This window comes from Lepidochelys kempii, chromosome 6 (assembly GCF_965140265.1).
Source record: "Lepidochelys kempii isolate rLepKem1 chromosome 6, rLepKem1.hap2, whole genome shotgun sequence".
Classification (NCBI taxonomy): Eukaryota; Metazoa; Chordata; order Testudines; family Cheloniidae; genus Lepidochelys; species Lepidochelys kempii.
The window spans coordinates 75373476-75390908 of record NC_133261.1 but is presented as its reverse complement, the minus strand read 5'-3'; positions in this window follow the sequence as shown (position 1 = coordinate 75390908).

The following is a 17433-nucleotide window of genomic DNA, read 5'->3' as shown; positions in this document are numbered from 1 at the left end:
AGTGTATCAGATTTAATTTCTCCAACTGATTTGCAATTTTTTGCACACTGAAGTTTTCTATTTGTCTGCCAGCAGGATAAAATACATGCAAGTGCAATCACTGCCCCTCCTACTTCTAAAGCTAATGAATATAATATATAGATTCAAAAAAATGGCACCCTGCCTCTCTATGGCCCTGCAGATACCTGTAGTACTGTACAGTGGCCTTAATACAGATGAGCCATATGTGTATAATTAATTTCATATGCCTGTAAACATGGGGTCTCACCCACACATGCAACTTGTTTACTACTTGGGTTATTAGGATTATTGGTCTGTGCTATCCTCAAAAAGTTTTACACAAATGGGCAGTCTTTGGTTTTAAAGTTCAGTTCTAATCTGATAAGCAACTCTGTAAATAGCATTGTAGTGCTCCAAGTCCATGTCTCAATAGCTTGCATTTGCTCAGTTTATAAACAGAAAGTTGGTTTATTTAAACTACCATGCCTGCAAACTCAACCTGGGAATCTGAAAGTCAAACTGGGTTCTTTTTAGTTTATGTATCATTGCTGGTATTAAAGATTCTGTGGACAAAATTCTCTTTACATGTATGTTGCTTTGAATGGATTGGAAATACCATGAGAATAGCCTCTCTCACAGTATTGTTGAAAGGCATTAATACCTATTATTTATAAGTATTAATAATACATAGTGGATTTTTGTTGAAATTATCTCTTCATTCCAATTCCTCCCTAAAACGTTTTAGGGCATCTTACATGTTGCCTTTCAACATAGCTACACAAAAGCTATTTTCCTGGTATTTCCACACCAGTGAAAACTAAGAAATATTAGAAATCTGCCACCTCCTCCTCCCAAATAAACAATTGTTTTCCTTTTGAAAATATGTCTGCTGTATGAATGGATTTAGGAAAACAAGAATATAATCTTTGCTGTGTTGTGGTTGTGAACCTTTTAAGCAAGTGAAGCTATGCAAGTGAAAATCAAAGGGAGGGAAAATATTCCACTGACCTATTACCCTAGCATCAGATCAGTCTTATTCAATTCTATAGATATGGACTTATGAGTTCAACCAAAACTAGAAAAACAGCCCTGACCTGAATTGATCTATTCCCTCTGTCTCAGAGGGAAGGACACTGTTTTCAAAAACAATTAGCTTTTAAAAATATGGTAGCCAGTAACATACAGTCTGTATAGATAAGTAAAATATCAGGGGTGTGTGTGTTAAGTTAAAGGACGTTGTGTATCCAACTAAGTACAGTTCTTGCTAATATACTTAGCTTATTGCACATCAGGACACCTAAGGGCTAAGAAAAGTGTCATTTTTCTTATTTTTAAAAAAGAGCAAATTTGGTTTTAAAAATCAGAAGTAATATAAATGGTCAGATTGTGACACCTATGCACTCACCTGAGCAAAGTGAGGTACAGAGCCTGCATACCTTTGAAGAAGGGAAGGCTTGTGCCTCAAAGAGACATAATCCTTCCTCAAGTGACCTGGTGTACAACCCCACCATACTCTTCGGGGCCCCAAGTGCTACTGGAAACACACCAAGGCCTGTAAAAGCCGGTACAGTCTGGCCCAAATAATTTTATTCCTAAATGTTGAACTCAGTCCCAAAGTCACAGCATCATGCATCTTTCAACAGGCCCACAAAATCTCTATATTATCTAACAGATAGCTCCCAGCAGAACATACTGAAACACAGCAAATTACATTACGGACTGAATTCCAGCCTTAACTCTGATTTTCTTGTCTTGTGTGGACTTCTAATAATGTATACCCTTTGCCATTGTCTGAATGTCTTCCTCTATTAAATGAATATATTATTTGTTTCCCCCAGCATTTTTAGAACAGTTACTTGAAAATGATAATGCAAAACACAATATTGTTAAAAGTTAAAATGCCCATTAATCAAAAGTTGCAATAAGTTTTTATTGTTGTTAGAACATTTTGAAACCACTACCACTATCAGCAGCCATAACTGATTCCAAATCTACCTTCTCATCTACAAGGAATTGTGGTCTATTGGGTAAAGGGATTATGGAAAGATGATTAACATGCATCTTGGCCTCCACTTTTGGGTAATTAACTGTAACCAGTGTGAATGTTATCCTGAGGGACAATTTGAGAGAGACATTGTGCAATTATTCTTGACTTGTCTCCTGCAAGGATTCCTCACTTTTGTTTAAAAATGAAAGCTATTTGTCTCTAATATTAAGGAATCAATGTTGTTAGTTACCACCCCTCTCTTCTTCCACCTACTGGGCCCAATAAATATGGTTTTTCATAGATTCATAGATACTAAGGTCGGAAGGGACCATTATGATCATCTAGTCTGACCTCCTGCACAACGCAGGCCACAGAATCTCACCCACCGACTCCTGAAAAATCTCACCTTGTCTGAGCTTTTGAACTCCTCAAATCATGGTTTAAAGACTTCAAGGAGCAGAGAATCCTCCAGCAAGTGACCTGTGCCCCATGCTACAGAGGAAGGCGAAAAACCTCCAAGGCCTCTTCCAATCTGCCCTGGAGGAAAATTCGTTCCCGACCCCAAATATGGCGATCAGCTAAACCCTGAGCATATGGGCAAGATTCACCAGCCAGATACTACAGAAAATTCTTTCCTGGGTAACTCAGATCCCACCCCATCTAACATCCCATCACAGGCCATTAGGCCTATTTACCATGAATACTTAAAGATCAATTAATTACCAAAATCATGTTATCCCATCATACCATCTCCTCCATAAATTTATCGAGTTTAATCTTAAAGCCAGATAGATCTTTTGCCCCCACTGCTTCCCTTGGAAGGCTATTCTAAAACTTCACTCGTCTAATTTCAAATCTAAACTTTCCAATGACCAGTTTATATCCATTTGTTCTTGTGTCCACATTGGTACTGAGCTTAAATAATTCCTCTCCCTCTCCGGTATTTATCCCTCTGATATATTTATAGAGAGCAATCATATCTCCCCTCAACCTTCTTTTAGTTAGGCTAAACAAACCAAGCTCCTTGAGTCTCCTTTCATAAGAGAATTTTTCCATTCCTCGGATCATCCTAGTAGCCCTTCTCTGTACCTGTTCCAGTTTGAATTCGTCCTTCTTAAACATGGGAGACCAGAACTGCACACAGTATTCCAGGTGAGGTCTCACCAGTGCCTTGTATAACGGTACTAAAACCTCCTTATCCCTACTGGAAATACCTCTCCTGATGCATCCCAAGACCGCATTAGCTTTTTTCACGGCCATATCACATTGGTGGCTCATAGTCATCCTATGATCAACCAATACTCCAAGGTTCTTCTCTTCCTCCGTTACTTCTAATTGATGCGTCCCCAGCTTATAACTAAAATTCTTGTTATTAATCCCTAAATGCATAACCTTACACTTCTCACTATTAAATTTCATCCTATTACTATTACTCCAGTTTACAAGGTCATCCAGATCCTCCTGTATGATATCTCAGTCCTTCTCTAAATTGGCAGTACCTTCCCAGCTTGGGAAAGGCTTCTAGACATAACTTTATTAAGAAACCAAATTAAAACCTGAAAATATACAAGTAATTTGGTGTCCAGTAGAAATGAAATGTCTGTGGATTACTTTACAACATGGTAGATGCTGACAGATATGGTTAAACCATGCATCTTCCCTCCCCTGCCAAACTAAGTAATATGAAATAGCCATCAAACCATAGTTCTCTTCACCCTGTCTCTGTGGAAAGAATTAGGCATGATAAAGAGTGAACCCAATACTGAGACAATGACAAGCATTGGGGGAATATCACCAGTATAGGTTTTCTCCTTGTGCATTTGAGCATTTTTAGACTGGATTATTGATACTGGTCAAAATTAAAACTTGAACCCACTTCAGAACCCTCACCCACAAAGTTACAACAAATTCCCCAAACAAAACAAGCAGCTGACCTGTGCTGACAAACGGTAGTCCTCCAGCCAATAAATCTTCTGTAACACACTAACTAGCTGAACAAATTATGACAGCCAACAAGAAAGGATTCCACAGATACAGAAAGGAAGAAAAGCAATCAAACCAAAGAAAAATACCAGAAGGGAGCAATCTGCCAAGAAGGGAAAATTCCTTCCTGGTCCCAAATTATCATACAATATTAGAAATGTAGGGCTGGAAGGGACTTTTAAGAGATCATCCACTCCAGCCCTCTGCACTGAGGCAGGGCCAAGTATACCGAAACCATATCTGGCAGATGCTTGTCTATCCTGTTCTTAAAACCTCCAGTGACAGAGAATCTACAACCTCCCTTGAAAGCTTATTTCCAAGATGAACTATCTTTATAGTTAGAAAGTTTAGCCTAATATCTAATCTAAATATTCCTGGTTGCAGATTAAGCTGATTACTTCTTGTCCTATCTTCAACAGATATGGAGAACAATTGATCACCATCATCTTTGTAACAGCCCTTAACATTTTTGAAGACTGTTACTAGGTCCACCTTCCATCTTCTTTTCTCAAGACTAACATGCCTAGTTTTTTTTAACCTTTCCTCACAGGTTATGTTTATCTAAACTTTTTGCCATTTTTTAGCTCTCCTCCAGATAATCTCTAATTTGTCCACATCTTTCTTAAATATGACACCCAAAATGGACACAATACTCCAGCTGAGTAACCTCCCCAGTGTCAAGTAGAGTAAGACAAATACTTCCTGTGTCTTACATACAACACACCTGCTAAGACACTCCAGAATATGTCTTATTTGCAATTGCAATACATTGACTCATATTCAATTTGTGATCCGCAGTAACCCCCAGGTCCTTTTCACAGTACCACTGCCTAGCCAGTTGATCCCCAGTTTGTACTTGTGCATTTGATTTTTCTTTCCTCGGTGTAGTACTTTGTACTTGTCTTTATTGAATTTCCTCTTGTTGGTTTCAGACCAATTCTCCAATTTGTCAAGGTCCTTTTGAACTCTAACCCTGTCCTCCAAAGTGCTTGCAAACCTTCCCTGCTTGGTATCATCCACAAACCTTATAAGACTACCCTCCTCTCAATTATCTAACTATGGAGGACCTAATAAAGGAGGACCTGTTAGGCACCAGGCCAGCAAAGACCAGCTGCTGGTCTAATCCTTGACTAACTTTGCTGCTAGGCTATCAGTGAGCCCAGTTGCACTGCCCTGGAAGTGACAGAGTGGACACAGCCCCTGATTGGCTGCTGGTTTAGCAGATCTGCCTATAAGTCTGGCCCCCTCAGTAGATCAGTGGCTGCTCAATGTATACCTTTCTCAAAGCTGTGCTGGTCTTTGATCCAGTCTGTACTCCTGATTTTTTGCAGTGTTTGTTCCAGTCCCTGCTCCTACTCCGCTCCAGCCTGTACTCTGCTTCAGACTTCTGCCTTTGATCCCCGGCTCTGCCTCTGGCTTACAACTCTAGTTGACTCTCCAGTTCTGGCATTTGATTTCTATGTTTCTGATACTGATCCCTGGCTCTGCCTCTGGTTTATGACTCCAATTTGACCTCTGGCTCTGGCATTTAACTTCTGTCCCTGTGATACATGGGCGGCAGGTATAAGAGGCTTGGGGAGGCTAAAACTTCCTAAACAGGGCAAGAAATGCCAGATGTAGTGCACTTCCCTTTGCAGGTGTGCTGGCCCACCTACCTTTGGAGCAGTGGCAGAGCCGGAAGCTCCTGAGATGTTGGGGGACCCCCAGCGTCCACACCGTGGCCCCTCCTGTGCTTTGCCCTGGCTCCACCCTAAGGCCCTACTCCCACCTAGCCTCTTCCCCTCAAGGCCCTGCCGATGCTCCACCTCTTCCCACCCTTGCTCACACCTCTGCACCTCCCCCCCATTGCTCGCCATTAAGGCTGGATGGTGTGAAGAGGAGTGAGCGGTGGACAGGGGGCGCCTTGGGAGAGGCGATGGAGAGTGGCAGGCAGGGGACACCTCATGGGAGGGAATTTAAGGGAGTGGCAGATAGGAGTGGGCAGAGGGCCTCGGGGAGGGGCAGAGAGGAGTGGGCGGAGAGTGGCAGGTAGGGGGTGCCTTGGGGAGGGGGAGAGAGGAGTGGGAGCAGGGAGCCCTTGAGAGAAGAGGTGGAGCAGGGGCAGAGCCTTGGGGGAAGAGGCTGGGGCCATGGTCTGAGCACCAGTGGCCCCTCCTACTTCTAGGAAGCTTCTGGGGCTCATGGCCAGCCTCCCCAAATGCAAGAGTTATGTGCTGCCTATGCTCTGGTACTGATTCTCAGCTCATTTCCTGGACTCTACCTGCCCTGACCCAGCTCTAACTGGTTAGCTGAACTCTCGCTTCCACCACTAAGCCTGACTGCCCACAGCCTGATTGGCTAAAGGACCAAATTCTCATGTTTCATTCTTGATAGAGCCAAAAAAACCACACTGCCTTAGTGGAAATGCAACAACAGTCCAACCTGAGGGAAAAGCCCCAAGGATGGTTGTGAAATAGGAATGCTCTCTACCAGGGAAGCTAGCACCATAAAGGGCCTTCCTCTGATCCCAGCCAGAAAACCACAGTGAACATCAGGTTGCAAGCCTTTTAATCCTGTGACAACTGACTTGGGCATGCCCTCCACATATCTACATATCACTTTGTTTCTGGAGGGAGGTGGGAAGGATGAAAATGAGGGTGTGAAAAGATTGCCCCCAATAATATTTTTATAAAATATATATTTTAACTGATTGGCAGAAGATACAAAATCAGATCCAAATCTGGGTCTGAACCTCTCCAAGGTTTAAGAGTTTCAGTTCTGGGATTTTTGTTCAGGCTTATCTGCAATTTTTTTTCATAAATATGTGAAGCATTGTGTCCTTAATTGAACAGGCAAGTATCTTTGGTGCTACTTAATAGGCAGCACAAGAAAACCAAGGCACACTGTGCAATTGTTCTGTATTCATTAGTGTAAGTCTTTAATGGGAGTCTGGTACAGTATCAGTTTATATTAGGTGCCTTTAAATATGTGGTATTTACAATGTAGTACTGTGTAAATATTTGTGTAAACAATGTTTTTTTATGTAACCATATGCTTCTAATGGTTTGCATGCTTGATTTAAAAGTTCTTTGTCAAGTCATTTCATCTTGGAATCTCAGAAGCTTGTGACTATAAACTTGTTTTTAAAAGATTCATACACATTTCCTGTTACACACTCTAAAACGAAGTGTGGAACTGTATGTCTTTTGATGGTGTTGGGGGTCACTTTACACTAATGACAAGTACAACACATGCCGAACTTTAAGTCAGCCATTAACTTCAGTGGGATTACTCCCATGCTAAAAGTTGGGATGTGCTTTTCTGAAAAGGAATAAAGACTGGGAGTGGATGGGTCATTACACAAAGTAAAACTATTTCCCCATGTTTATTCCCCCGCCCGCTGTTCCTCAGACCTTCTTGTCAACTGCTGGAAATGGCCCACCTTGATTATCACTACAAAAGGTTCTCTCCCCTCCCCCGCCCCCCCCTCCTCCCCCACTCTCCTGCTGGTGATAGCTCACCTTACCTGATCATTCTCGTTACAGTGCATATGGTAACACCCATTGTTTCATGTTCTCTGTGTATATAAATCTCCCCACTGTATTTTCCACTGAATGCATCCGATGAAGTGAGCTGTAGCTCACGAAAGCTTATGCTCAAATAAATTTGTTAGTCTCTAAAGTGCCACAAGTCCTCCTTTTCTTTTTTTGAAAAGGAATGCTTTCCTAAATCAAGGTCTTTGAACACAAATACATATTTTCATGGCTACAGTGGGTACACATGCATTCTCTGAAGGTCATCCATTGTGCTCTCCTATGACAACTTGGCTTCCAAATCATGCATAGTTGTTTCTTTCAACTGTGAAATACATAAAGACTAAAATATTTAGTGAGAAATACAGAAGTGGAATATGCACTGAGGTATTTCAATGTCACTGATGAAAAATTAACACATTACAGTTAACATACTGTACTTTATTGCTTTGGTCATGCAGTGGTGGTAAATTATTTCTTCATTTTATTATAAGTGATGGGTAACCATTCATAGTTTCAGAACTTCAGTTCAATTTGTTTTCTTAAAACTTAAAGGACCTACCTATTGTGCTACAAATCCCTATTCCCCCCCAGGAGGCATCTGCCTTTGATGATCTACCAATCCTATGGGAAGCTCTCTTTCAGTTTGTGTGGTGGTGGATGGGGAACCAAAGTGTTTATGCTTGTTCCCAATGCTCGCAGCAGCAGCTTCATAGAAGAACCCACACTTGAAGATGCTAGGGTGTTAATCCTGAGAGATGTTGAGTGTCCTCATCCCCACTGACCACAACAGAAATTGGAGGTGCTCAGTACCAATAAGAACCAGGTCAATAATGAGAAGCAAAAGTGAAGAATGTCCATACCTAGCTTTAACTCCTGCCCAGTGAGTGAAAATCCAGGTAGAAATGTGTGATGTTAAGAACTGCCTGAGGGCAAGGGCACCTGGATATCTGGTAAGGAAGTGCAGCTGGCTTAACCAGTTCAAGTATACCCCAATTCTTTAAAGTCAAGAAATGTATCTAAGTATCATGCAAGGTGTCAGTGAAAAGTTCATGACTCACTAGTTATTAATATCCCCATGTAACACAGGTGCAAGTAACTGAAGCAAAATTATGGCCATATATTGAAATAATTCTTAAAATGTGTTTTAGCCAAGCAGGAGTTACTGCACCCTAGACAAAGGAATGTAATTTTTCCACCTGCGAATTACTGCCAAAATATTTGGAAAGACAATGAGAATGTATTTACTTATCATGTAAACAGATCCAAAGCTAACAATGGGTGGAGGCAAACCTCATGCTATCATGGTGAGGGAGGAGATTGACAATCACATGTTTAATGTTCATCCATTTGCTCTGGAGAGGACAGGACCTAAATAATTTGCATTTTAGCAGACAACCCCAGCAGGAAACTTCCTTTACCAGGTGACAAAATATCTCCTTCCTCACAGCTTGAATGATCTTTATTGAGGGTTAACCCCTAGAAGAATCAATTTACAAGGTTCATTGGACTATAGAAGAGAGGGTCAAAGAAACTCCAAGTTATCTCCCTTTCACCTAAAAAGAAAAAAATATATCAGCCCTGTGACTTTGGGGGATAGATCCTGACCCAGGAGCATGGTCAGCCATCAAGATTTTACCTTGAACCAAGTCTAGCTTGTTAAGTTTTAGTTACTAGAAAGTGTTTTATCTTTATTTCTTTAATCCTTGTACTTGTACTCAAAATCTCTCCCTTTGGAATTAAATAAATTTGCCCTATTTTTAATCTAAGTCAATCTAGTGCTGTGCTTAAACTGAACTCTTTGATAACTTCAGTTAAAGTGACACATTTGACACTTTAAAGGAGCAACAGATCTTAACATTCCTCTGATTGTTCCAGGACAGGGCTGGACATTTGAGAACACATGTTTTGGGGAAAATTTGGGGCTGGGGAGAATGTGGAGATATTTTACGAGTTATTAAGCAAGGCTGGTGGAGACCAGTGGAAGTCTGTGCTATTGCAGGTAGGCTCCTTGATCCAAAGTGTTGGACCATGGCTGCCCAATACATAGACATGAAGTGCATGCTTGTTTCTGACTGTGGGCATGCCAGGCAATGAGCTACAGTAGCAAAGCTTTAAGGGTTGTGGGATAAGAGATGACAACTCTTCACCGGCCAGATTGCACCCCAGATCATAACAACATGTTTTTATTAAAGATCACCACAGCATAAAAACTTTAGGGTCAAATTCTGCTCACTTTCAATTACGCAATTCCTGTTGACTTCAGTGGGAGCTGTGGCATGTAACTGAGAGCAGCATTGGGCTTTAAGTTTGAAGTTGCCCTTATTTGCAACTTTCCTTGCTATTCACAAAATGTGACAATGGTTTGCTATGCAACTTGATTTGCATAAAGGTGATCATAAAGCATTGAGCAGGTACTTCCCCCTATGCTAAAATTCCTTATGATATTTTCAAAAAGAACTAAAGGAACTGTGGGTAAAGGGAGGTTCTAGGATGGAATACTTTGGTGGGATGGAGTGTAAATAGATACAGAAGCTTCCTAAATATGTTTTTACCCCTCAGCCCCAATTTTTACTTTGTGTGTTTGTAAATGTCTAGCTGATGGGTTTTATTAATGCAGCATAGACACACATTTATATACAGTATGTTTTACTGATCATTTATTATAAAAATCAATAGAAAAGGTACAGAATTTGCATAGTACCCTACTTTAAGATAAACTGTTTCAGAATAGCAAATGTAATGTCACATGATAACAATAATGCATTTAGAGCACACACAAAACTACTAACGCAAAAACTTCACAGTTTTAAGTAGCCATGCCATCTTTCCTTCCTTCCTCAAACTATTAAACACTTTCCCCAAAAATTTTGTCTAAAACCTGTGTTCTGGGCTAGCCATTGTGTGTACCAAGGCTCTGGGACTGAGGGAATGTTAGTGACCAAATTATATACCCTTGAGAATGGGAGCTCATAAGACAAACATTAAAAGAGCTTTAACTACAGTAGCGCAAACCATGATGCTATAAATTACTGGGTGGTGGTGTTAAAGGCATTGGCCTCTTGGTTTCTGGCACCAGAAACCTGTTCATTTGGGTATCTATGGAGCTGCAAAAGGGTTGCCACTTGCCACCTGGCCAATGTTCAGCTGGCATAGTCATCTGTTTAATGTTCAGGGCAGTTGACTCTGGCCTCTAATTAAATGTTTTGTTGTTATGTCATCAGAAATATTTACTTTTTCTGTTTCCCTTCCATTCCCCCATGTCCCCCTACTGCTTAGGATTTCTATCTGAGAGAATCATTGGTTCATAGCTGGCAAGATCTGTAACTATATAAATGAAAGATTATGCAAATTATGTAATGAGCAAATTTGCATCTTTGTAATAATTTACATGCACAACTCAGAAAAGTTGCATGGTTTTCTTGCTGGTGAAAGACATCCGCCTACTTGTGTCTATGTCTTAAGATATAGTCTTTAGTTACATGAGTGCATACTAATTTTTCTGCAAGGGTCAACAGTGGGCTTTGAGCACAGGATTTACACATCCACAACACAGGTTTCTTCCTCTTGAGCTAAAGCACTAACTGGTAATAGAAGTAAGCCAGTATCCTTTCCATAAACCAGTACCTCGAAAGGGTCACAACATACTTTGCCAGTGGTTTCCACAACTATTGGGCAGCTGGGTTCCTGGGTTCTGTTCCTGGTTATGGGAATAGTGTAGTCTAGGGTAGAAGACAATATAGCCAAGCACATTGATTTTGGCACATTCTTTCTGAAAAGCAGTGGAGCTGAGTGGCTAAGAGCCCAAGGTTCTACTCTCAGCTCTGCCTTGCTTGACTTTGTGTAACCTCTATTACCTACTTTGTATACTGGGAGGAAATGATAGATGCCAGCCTTCTAGGGGAAGGAAATGAGGCCCTTATTAATGGAGGGTTGTGAACGGCACAGACATATTAACACTACTCTAGAAAGCATCAAACCAGAACTATTGGCCTACTACCTCCACCCTAGAGCATCTTGTTCAAAGAGCCCTTGGAGAGCATCTCTCTCTGAGCTATGGGTAGGCAAGACAGGCTTGCCAAATGCATGAAATGATTGATACTTGGCAGGTCTGATTGCTGACGTGAAATGAAATGACAACTGGCATGGCTGATTGGTGGTCTTTTTTAGCCCTGATGCTCATCACAATGGAACAATGTGGTAGGGTATGCAGATCCTACACTGACTAGGAAGGGGTTAATGAGAGCCTGTGGACGCAGTCAGCCCCACCCCATTATACCTGTGCAAGGTGTTTAGCCTGCAGTGATGATAAAGCCCAGCTCAGTGGTGGCTGACAGAAAGGGAGTAGGCCTCTTAAGCTAGTCTTGTGAAGAAATACCTGGCTGGGGCCAGGGCCTAACCAGAGACTGCACTGAAGCTGTCAGGAAGGAAGGACTATCTGGGGTTAGAACTGAACTAGAGCTGCCTAACTGTCAGAGAGAGCCTCCAGAGCCTTGGGGCAGGTAGAAGTGTTTTTTTGTTTCTTTTGGTTCCTCAACTAGTTTGGCTTTCCTTTGTTTCAGACTTGCAGAAGAATGAGTTGGGGATGGGAAAGAGATTGTGAGAAAGGCCTAGCTGCAGGCCACAGTATGAAACAGTGCAGGGATACAGCAGAGGGTCTGAACAAATGTACTTCATCTGCTTCATACCATGTCCCTGTGGCTGGAACACAGAGTAGAGGGCAGGCTTGGGTTCCCCTACAGGCCCCTGGAGGATGTTGGCATGAAGACCCCACACCCAAAGACTGGCAGGCCCCAAAAGCTTGAAGTTTGGCCAAATTTCTGGTGTGATGCTGCCATAGCATTGGTGTGTTGGACTTGGGTTTTCCCAGGAGGGGCATGACTAGAAGTGACCTGGCCAGAGGCTGAGTCACAGGAAGAGGCAGGACCAGAGCAGCTGTCAGTAGGGTGTGCCAAAGGAGGAAGAAAGCTGTTTCACCATGCTCAGCCATGAAGGGGTGCGTTTGCACTTAGTAGTCTTCCACAGATAGATTCTTTCTGGCCCATATATGGGTCTACATTGGGTGGCTGGAGTGTACAAAGGGAGATCCCTACTCCCAGTCACAGCACCCAAAGAAGGCCTGTGGGCAGGGTTGCCAACCCTCCCGGATTGTCCTAGAGTCTCCAGGAATTAAAGATTAAGTCATGTGATGAAATCTCCAGGAATTTGTCCAACCAAAGTTGGCAATTCTATGTGTTGGAATTGTTATCTTCAAGTTCTCATGCTAGTGTTTCTGCACCTATATAGTCCTCCATTTCATTCAGAGTGTAACACAACAACTATGAAATTTGTTGTTATATTCTGGTGGGAGGAGAGAAGAAGATTCAGCTTCCTCACTGTTGGCACCCTAAAGTTGCCATCCTTTCCCTGACCTAACACCTCACCACCTGCAAACTGTTTGTCACTGGCAGCTACCATTCCTCCAGATAAGATCTGGAGAATCTTCCATTAGTAGCGTTCCTGTCTCAGAATGTGAAAGGCTCCCTCTCACAGGGGCTGAGAATGTGGCCTCAGCAGCATTTCCAACAACTCCCAGGGAGCCAACAGGAACAAGAACTGAACAAGTGTTTTCCACATGACAGTGCAGAGTGCTGCTCTAGGCACCAAGGGAGGAGCTGGTGACAATTTCCTGCTACTTCACCGGCTACTCAGCTGGGATTCTATACGTCCTTCCATAGTCAGCAGCAGGGTGCACAAGATTGGTGCTTACAAGTGGAGGATTCAAATGAGATTAAGGAATAAGCATAGACCTTATTACTGAAACAAAGTAACTCTCAAACCCCATTGAGCACTCACCCCCCCCTTTTTTTACAGGTGTGTAGGGTAAAATAAGATGCAGGGCTTAGGTGGAAAAAGTGTTTCTGAAGAGATGTTGATTTATTCATCCTCATTGCAATAATGAGGTGCTTATCTAAGTAGGTTGGAGGCACAAGTATTCTCACTATGCAGGACTAGGTTTCCCTGTGCTACCTATCCCGCTCATTACTTTGTGACTGTGTGCATAATGCTGCACTTACACTGGGCAAGATGAAAACCTCTGTGGAAAAAACAGAGCATATATTCAGTCAGACCCACTTACTACTTTGCATATGGGGCACTGGATTCTAATAAAAGTTGGATCTGCAAATTAGAATATGAATGAGATACATACCCGCCCCAAACAGTCATGAACATTAATATGTGGTTCAGTTTGAATTTGGTCCCAGGATCCAAATATGATAGATTCTGTGTTCCATGCCACCAAATTATGTGTCCTTAAAAGTCCTACCTTGCATGAACCCATTCAAAGTTCCTTGGTAGTCTAGTATTTAAATACTTGTCTGAGGTTGAAGCCTACACCAGGGAATTTCTTTCCCTAATTCTCCACTATGTCCAAATCTAGTGGCATCCACAGACTGAATTTAGTGGAATGGAGAGTTCAGCCTTTCTTATCTCCGAGCTTCCTGCTCATCTCTTTCTCGCTGGAAGCATGCAATCCTAAGGCACCTAGTTTCTTACACTCCATGTAAAAACTGTGAGTGACATGAAGGAATATGAACTACTCCACATTTTCTTTATTTCTAGGGTAGGGGAAAATTATGAAATCTTAGATACCAGTGTGTGATAATGGTGACATTTAAATGGTGAGTATAGGGCTCATGATATTCATATGCAAATACAAAGAGTGTAACCAGAGCTAAAGGGATGAAACTTAGCAAAACAAATTTAGCCTGAATATTAGAAAAACATTTCTTAACAGTAAGGGACTATTAGACTATGGATTAGCCTCCCAACGGGAGAGTTGGAAGTCTTATTGCTTGAGTCATTCAAAAAGTAGCTTGTACAAAGTCCAGGAAAGCATAGTGTAGTGAACAATGCTGCTTTGGCAGGAGATAGACTAGATTGCTTAATATGCCGCTCCTCTCTAAAGTCTATGCTTTTATAATTTGAATCCAAAAAAATCTATAAATGAATGCTAATAGCTCAATAACAAAGCCCTATAAATGTGATCTTCATCTGATTCCAATTTAGGTTCTGAAATTAGAATTTCAGCATTAGAGCTGCATTCAACATTCATAATCAAATGCAAAGCCAGATTTCCAAACCCCAGACTTGGGTGAGGTTCTGCTATAGTTAGGGTGACCATACGCCCCGTTTTGGCCGGGACAGTTCCCCTTGTAAATCCTGTCCCAGACGTCCCAACCTTTTTTTTTGGCAAAAATTGGAAAGAGCAAACAGGACAAATGCCCTGTTCTGCCAAAAAAAAGTGGGGCATGGCCCCCTAATGGGGTATAGAGGACCATTTGGGAGGGCAAGTGGCGATGCCAGCCCTGCGTGGTGCGGCTTGGGCAAGTGGTGAGGGAGGAGGGAGCTTGGGCCAATCCCACGTGGAATCCCATTTTTACTTTGAGAAATATGGTCATCCTAGCTATAGTCTATCTAGATTTTCAGGAAACCTGAGCTGAATCTGAAGTGAGTTTGGGATGAGTGTGGAGCAGGGCTGGGAGGTTTTATGGATTTTGATGGAAACCATGCAAAGCTCAGTTTCAGCATGATTTGGTAGTAATGGCTGAGTTTTGCTTTCGGGTTTGTTTAAATGTGTAACTCGGGGGTGGGGGTATGGATGCACATGAACCAAAATGGAAAAAAGGTGTATACAAAACACTGAAAATACAAAACTGCTTAATTTTGCCAAGCTGCAGTCAATATCTATTTACTTTTAATATAAATTGCACCCATGGCTCCTTCTTGCCAGTAAGTCTGGATGTAATGTTTTTTTTTTTAAAAATACATAATGACCTGAATGTTGGCCCAAAACTCAAAATAAACTGAAGTCATAAGAAGTTTGGTTAAATTTTCTTTCATTGCATTTTTCGTACACCCAGAGTCAACAGTACCAAAATAGAATAAAATACCCTGTTTATGTTATTTCTGAACTCTAGTCAGAATTGGGAGGTTCAGAAATCTCATGAGTTCCTGTGAGATTTTCAGCCTGATTTCTAGACCATTGAAATGATCTAATGAATTATTATTTACTTTGCAGAGTTTGGTAGTGTACGAGGCACCTCATCATACTGCTAAAAAATATGCTCATTTTTCCAAAGAAGGTACAATCTAATGCCACACAATAAATGCCAACCTCCTGCATCTACAGGTGGGAGAAAATGTTGGGGCCAGCAGTGAAATGTGGAAAGTCCCAGCAGCAAGGGAGGGAGACACTTGCCAAATGGCAATAGGTAGCTCCTCCTTCTGGGAGTCTCTGTCACCCATTGACAGCTGAGAGAGAAGGGTGCTGATTAGCCACCATTCCCCAGATCCCAAGATTTAGCTCAGTGCAGGGCCATGTGGAGCCTCTTTTGGCTCCATTCCAGTAGCCCACCCTATTCACCTGAACTAGGAATGGGAACCTGTCCTGACAGATGCTGCAGGTCTAGCTGATCGCCTGTTGAGGGGGTCAAGAAGGAATTTTTTCTCCCATGGACCAATTGGCAGAGGACCAGGAAGTTTTTTGCCTTCCTTACAGCACCTTCAAGTCACAGCGGGTTAAGAAGGAATGTACTTAGTACCTAACTGAAGTACCAGGGGGTGGGAAGAGGTGATGTCTATTTGTAGCAACTTGAGATCGATTTCCAGTGTGGTTAAGAGAATAAAGTGACATGGGATTTTGGTGATGGGCCTTGGGCTTATGTGATAGGGTGAGACCTTATGGGCCTTGTGGGCTGAGGTCTCCACCCTGCTTTCCCCTCTGTCCCCCTTGCAGGGAAGAAAGAGGGTGTTGGCACTCAGTGAGCTGAGCCCTGTGAGGTAGGCTGAGGAAAGCCACCCCACATTATGGATTATATGGTAAGGAGCCCTGTAATCCTGCTGTTAGTTTTGGGTTATATGGTAAGGAGCCTTGTAACCACAGCACTGGAACCAATTTAGTGCCAGATATAGGAGTCTGGGTGATGGGCCGGCAGCGCCCCTCCCCTGTGTTAAAGTTTAATAAAAGTTGCAGCCTGCTGCTTAACTTCATGCAGGGGTCTGTCCTTATTTTGCCGCTGTGTCCACATCAATGGAAGGAAGGGGAAACCAGAAAACCGAGCCGGGAATGAAAAGAAAGGGCAGGAGTTTGAGAGAGAAGATTATGTAGCTATTCTGTGAGGTCACAGGCACAACACGGTGGAGCATTTTTCCCTTTTTAAAAAAATGTTCTCGAGGCACGGTTATGGAAGTTCTGGCCACTACCATACAGCTAATATTGTTGGAAAATGCAGCTAAAAATGGAGCCCTTTTACACTGTTTTGTGTTAAAAGACCAACGATACATTTCAAGTTGCAGTGGGGGAGGTTTAGATTGGATATTAGGAAAAACTTTTTCACTAAGAGGGTGGTGAAACTCTGGAATGCGTTACCTAGGGAGGTGGTAGAATCTCCTTCCTTAGAGGTTTTTAAGGTCAGGCTTGACAAAGCCCTGGCTGGGATGATTTAACTGGGAATTGGTCCTGCTTCGAGCAGGGGGTTGGACTAGATGACCTTCAGGGGTCCCTTCCAACCCTGATATTCTATGATTCTATGATTCCTTCCTAACTTACAATGCTTAATATGGGGGTATCCATTGAAAATTTTCAAAAACGTTTAATTTTTCTAACCTGTTCACTTGAAACTTTAACAAAACTGCACAGATTTTATATGGTTTCTTTGATTCCCTTTAATTTAATCCTAAAACTAAGTAATGTCAACCGTGCCAGATGTATAGTTATTGATAGTGTCTGCAGTATAGGGCAGAGGTATTTAAATTTTACAAAAGAAAGTTTAATTTTTTTGGCCATAACTTTTCACTTATGCCAAGGTATACAACAATGAATGAGTTTGATTTATTGTCAAGGTGAAGCATTTTCGTATAACAAAATCAACACAGAATGCATTAAACCTGAGATGTAGCCAGGACATG